Source organism: Saimiri boliviensis, chromosome 13, assembly GCF_048565385.1.
Source record: "Saimiri boliviensis isolate mSaiBol1 chromosome 13, mSaiBol1.pri, whole genome shotgun sequence".
NCBI lineage: Eukaryota > Metazoa > Chordata > Mammalia > Primates > Cebidae > Saimiri > Saimiri boliviensis.
Window position 1 is genome coordinate 5431771 of NC_133461.1, and position 5880 is coordinate 5437650.

General features: G+C 50.3%; 1 protein-coding gene across 3 annotated transcripts in view; it reads right to left on the reverse strand.

Moving 5' to 3' along the window:
• The window catches only part of ZNF407 (zinc finger protein 407), a 475812-nt gene extending 470625 nt beyond the window's left edge, over nt 1–5187 (reverse strand). For 2 of the 3 annotated variants that reach the window (XM_003925984.4, XM_074383239.1), the window contains exon 1: nt 5099–5187. The gene's annotated coding sequence lies outside the window, so the exon portion shown is untranslated. Of the gene's footprint in view, nt 1–7; nt 4445–5098 lie in introns of those variants that run through there. The other variant, XM_074383238.1, reaches the window with a different exon arrangement.
• Between the last annotated feature and the right edge of the window lie 693 nt (nt 5188–5880).

Below are 5880 nucleotides of genomic sequence, written 5' to 3' on the forward strand. Positions count from 1 at the left end.
GCATTACCTTCAAGGTCCTTCACAGTTCGGCCCCTGCTTCCAAATGCTGCACTGCCCGGTGCTCTGCGAGGCTGTCTGGGAGCCTGAGCTCTCTCCCGAATGCCTTGCCGCCACAGAGCTGGGCATCCTCAGGAGTCCCCCGGAGGAGTCTTCCTTGCCCCCAACCCCTCTCACACACTCAGCCTTCTGCATCCTGGGCTGCACGATACTGCAAAGGGTGTTTCCCAGCAGGACCAGGGCAATGTGTTCATCTTACGCTTCCTTAAATCTCTAACAACTAGCAGATTACATTGGACGTAAGAGAAGCTTAAAAAAAAAAAAAAAAGTTGAATGAATCAAGGCTAAAATATTATAGAAGGTAATGTAGCTTAGTGACTAAAAACAGGGGTTCTGAAGTCGGACCATCTTGGTTCAAATCCTGGCTCTATCATTTAATACCTGTGTCACCTTGCACAAGCTTGTCCTAAATTTGAGTGTCCCATAAATCAATAAAAGGTAGTACATACCTCAAAGGATTTGGGGGGATGAACGGGGACTATATGTAGAGGCACCTGGCACAGTGTTTACATCAAGGGCTCAAAAACATTATCATTGTTACTTCCACTGAATTCTCTATTGATCTGCCTTTTATTGTCCCTAAGTACTTTGTACTTTGAAAGCTTCCAGTTTTCTCAGCTATACTCAAGAGAACCTAACTATTAAACAAGAATTTTTATATTTGGAAACTATTGTATGAGTCCTCATAAGGAAAAATAAAACTTAAGGAAAGCAGCGTTGGAGGCCGTCATCTATCTTCATCTTCTACCGCAAAAGGCTCTCCTTTCAGGGCTCAATTCCAGAAGTTCCCGATTTTATTTTATTTAGGGAGGCGGTAATTCCTTCACACTCCTACACTGTCATCACCTTCCTGCAAGGCTATTTCTGGGTGTTATTCCAGGTAGTTGGAATTGCAAGATAATCAAGTAAGCAGAGAGTTATTACAATTATGACCTACCCACAGAATTACGATAAGATGTTCTAGTCACAAGACAATACTGATAATATCAGAATAAAAAGTCTACTACAAAAAATATACAGGAGATGTGGACCCCTCACTAGAGATGTAAGCAAGATTCATATGTAGGTTTAGCTACATACACATAATATGTATGCCTATATTGTATAGAGACATGTTATACACATATAATTGTACTTTCTTTCTGCTCCAAACGATTCCATCAATATTTACTGATTCCTCTTGATACACTTTAGATGTGCACACCTCCAAATTTCATGCTCAAATGAGTCCTCAGTGTTGGAGGTAGGGCCTGGTGGGTGGAGACTGAATTATGGAAGGGGGTTTTCTCATGAATGGCTTGGTGCTGTCCTGAGATGGTGAGTGAGTTCTCGTGAGAGCTGGCTGTTTAAAGTGTGTGGCATCTCTCTGCTGTCTTGCTCCTGCTCTTGCCATGGGATATGCTGGCTGCCCCTTTGCCTTCTGCCATAATGGAGAGCTTCCTGAGGCTTCACCAGCAGATGCCAGGGCCACGCTTCCCGTAGAGCCTGCAGAACCATGAGCCAATTAAACCTCTTTTCATTTTAGGCAATGCAAGAATGGCCTAACATCCCCTTCTATGTGTAAGACATCACGCAAGAGACTTGGGATGCATACACATGAAAGCAGTCTTGCCATAATCTAGTGAAGAAGGCAGACGGACATGGAGAAATACACACAGTTAACTGGAGGAACCAAGGCTGGCTGCAGCGAGATGCTGATGGTCCTCTCGGATGGCAGACTCATCAACACAGTTGTGTGTCCACAGAAATGAGCCCACACTGAACTATCACTGGGACAGGTGCTCACCTTCCATCACCACACAGAGAACACCAGGCTCCACCCAGTCACCCAAAGCAGGTACTTCCGTGTCCACCGTGACTCATCCATCTCACCCCTCTCACCTACTCCATCCCTGAATCCACACCACTAACTGAACATGCACAATCCACTCACTTCCCCTACCTCTGGGCAACTATCCTAGTTCAGACTTCCGAGATGTCTAACCTCGTATCAAGGCAACAGTCTCTGAAAGATCCCAGTCCCCTAGCCTTACACCATGCCAACTGGTCTCCACAGTTGCCACTGAAGTGCTTAAAACAAACCAAAGTATGCACATGCCACTATGCTGCCTACATTTCTTCAAGAGGGCCTCTCCAGCCTTATCTCCCACACCTCCTCTCACATTCCATGATCCAGCCATCCTAAACACCTTTCAAGTCTTGAAATGTCACACACTACCTTCTGACGCCTGGAGGGCCTCTACCTGAAACTTGATTCCCTATCCGCTCTTCATCTCTTTGCCGAGTGAGTTCCTGTTCACTCTCTGGTTGTCAGTCCCTGTTGGTATTCCTCCCTAACCTCTCTAGACTTGCCAGGCTCAGTGGTTATGCTGAACAGTTTTGTTTTTAGGGCTACACACAGCCCAAGCTGCCTTCTTATCTAGTTATCTAGTAGGAATCCTTTAGGGCACGGGTCTTTGTGAGAAATAAAGACCATCTCTCCAACTCCCTGCTCCCTGGAAACCACAGTGGCTTGGAAGAAAAGGTCACAAAGATGCAGGAGCAATAAGAGATTTTTCAGTGGCAGAAGAGTCAACAGTCCAGCAACAGATGTGGCAGTTTCTCCAGTGGCAATGTCACCAGCAGCCAAATTCTAGGCAGACTATTTATGTGATATGGCATTGGCTGTGGCCCCAGCCAGCCAGCCTCTTTTGGCTACTGCCTGTTTTTTGAATACAGTTCCCCAGCCTTCCCATCATTTCTGAAAGCCATCTATAGACTTCAAAAAAAATTCATTTTTTGCTTAAGTCAGCCAAGTCCATTGCCTTAGTTGACAATCAAGAATCATGACTGGCACTGTGACACTCTGCGGGCATGATATTAGACTGCACTGCCAATGCACATTTGCTTGTCTATATTCCCCACTATCTTGTCCATCATTTTACTCTAGTGCAATAGCTGGCACAAAGTAAGCATGCACTAAATGTTTCCAGAATGAATTACTTGATCCCACTAGTAATCCGAGTGGGAAAGAAAGGAAAACTCTCAGTGGAGGACCACAAGACATTCCTAAAAACCAATCTCAGCTACAGTCGAAAGAGTCACAACTACCAATTAGAAATATACAGCTTCGTTTATTCACCAATTCATGGATTTAGAAACTAGGATTCTTCTATCTGGGATACGAACCACCTTCTTAAAGGAGACGAGAAAGAGAAGGATGAAACTAGGAGAGTCTATTTTATTAAGGTTAGTGAGTTAGACTCTAATAAAACAAACATAATTGGAATGAATGTTGGAGAAAACGTCCCTTCAACCAGGTGAATACTCACTAGTCCTAGAGATCTAACTCAAGTACTGTAATATATCCTGCAAGCTTTCACCACTCCCCACCGTCAATCAGCCATAACTTCCACTGTGCTCCCCTATCTCTATTTTAGTGCTTAGAAAAAAAGTATTGTATTTATTTATATGTGTCTCTTCAAGCAGATCTCAAAATCTTCTAGGGAAGCAGATTACTATTTCCAACACCTAGAAGGGTGTTTGGCACAAAGCAGGGACCAGTGTTTTTGAAGTGGAGCTACTCTGCTCCGCTTAAAAGGTACCAATGGAACTGTCCTGTGGTTTGCAACTTTTCTGTAAATGTTAATTTATTCCAAAATAAAGCTTTAAAAAACGCACCAGTAGCAACTGTGTTTTCAGCAATTATCACACCTGCCTTAGATGTCAAAGAAGAGAGCTTTACCTTGTGCCAGTAGCAGTTAGTAATTTTGTATACAGCAAAGTGAGTCTCAGTTTGTAAAAAGGGAATAATTCCTACTACACAAGATTGCCACACTAAATTAAGTACAGTGAGTATGCCAAATGGCCTATGAGCTTTTCTAACAGGGTTCTAAAGAGTACATGTTAGGGCCCCTGTCTACAGTGTTCTCACTGGACTAGCACCTCATCACAAAACAGATACATGCTACGACTAGGCTGTCACTAGGCACAGACTGCAAAGCTCTAACTCCGATCACCATTAAGACTGTGATTACCTATAAAATAATTCTACGTGTGTGTCCATGGAAGTGGTTTGTCCTATTCCAAAACTCCCCAAAGAAATAAATGGCCTACTCAAAACCCAGCAGCGCAACCGACAGAGGTCAGCAGCCGCTGCCCCCGCCTCCACCAGCTTAAACTCCAGGAAGCCACGCAACCAGGGCGTGCTAGCTGGCTGGGAAACGGTGAGCATCTACCGGGAAACCCCAGCGCTGCCGGCAGCGGCGTCAGGCAGCCGGGATCTCCCCGCAGTGGCGCAAAGCGGGCTGAAGCCGGGAGTGGCCAGGACCCTTCGCTGCCACCGCGGTGCTCTCGGTCGCCGTACTTGTGTGCCCTCCGCTCGCCCAGACCAGCGTCGCTTAACGGAAGGAGACGCGAGTGGCAGCGGCGCAGCCGGGGCGCCTGGGGGTGAATCGAGAGTGGGCGGGCGGTCCAGGGAGCCCCTGCTGGAAACCAGACGCTAAATCTTGCAGCTCTGCAATTAGGCGAGCATCTGCTGTCCCTTTGAGAGCAATCTGGGAAAACGAGGACGGCCCGATTTCGGTGCAGGGGTGCGTGCCGAGGGGGCGGGGGCCTGTTTCTGCGCGGACAGGCGGACCGGGCCGGGGACACCGAGGCCACGCTGGGTCCGCAGCCCCGAGGCGTCCACGAGAGCTCCGCCCGTGGGACGGCGCGGCGCGAGGCTGCCCGCGGGACGGGCCTGCGGAGCGAGCGGGTGAGAGGGCAGGGCAGGGCGGAGGCGGCGGCGGAGGGAGCCGGGGGAAGGAGGGCGGCGAGGCAGCGGGAGCGAGCGAGCGAGGGTGTGTGTCCGGGGGTGAGTCTGGGCGGGTGTCGGGAAGGAAGGCGACAGGGAGGGGCGGAGGCGGGGGGAGGGGGGAGGAGAAAGAGCGAAGGGCCCAGACGGGGCTCCGGGCGCCCAGCCGCCGGGCTCCGAGCCCTCAAGCCACCGCCCCCAGGCCCCGCGCTGACGCTGGACGGTCCCCGCCTCCAAACCCCCCGCCCCGGCCAGAGAATAACTTACCTGTTTGACGACGGAATCGCTCCTGCTCGCCCCTCTGACTGACTCCTCCGGCTCACCGTCTTCCCTTTGGGAGGAAGAGGCGGGACATCCTGTTTCTCCGTTGAAGGACTTCCGGCGGCTTCCAGGGCGACTCCGTCGTGGATGCAGAGCTGGATAGCACAATCAAAAACACAATCGTGGAACTGGTCTAGTAAAATCCAGGTCGAGTTCGTTGTTTTTTATCCAAGTGGCCGGCAGGCCCATGTGCTGTCTTGTTTTTAACGCATCAGCTCTTGCCGGAAGTCGCTCAGAGATAAAACAGGAAGTCCCACCCCTCCCCTGGAGAAGGAAAACGGAAAGCCGAAGGAGTCAATCTAAATACGAGGCGCGTGTCGGGCTCGCGGGCGGGAGCTGTCAGCCCGGTAGGGCCGCCTGGAGTTTCTAGAGGGTCCCAGAACGGGTTCTTCCCGGGCCGATCCCTCCTGCGTTCTGCTCCGTCCCTCCACCCGGCCCCCGCTCTCTGTAAGGGACCCCGAGGGTGGCGCCGGAAACACGGAGAAGGCCCAGACCCGCGAGGCCTGCGCTGGCGAACGCAGCTGGCTGCTGCCCTGCCTGCTTCCCCCGGGCCTGGGGTGGCTCCTGTCGCTTTTGGCGATCTCATTTCGAGAAATGACTTTCAACTGTGCAAGGCGACGATATGAGAAAGATCTCTCGAATGGCTCCCAAAATGAGGTCCTTGACTCAGAGGCCGCAGGAAGCCGCCCACCGAGCTCTGATACCAAAGAGGAGGCCTGGAAGCGGAA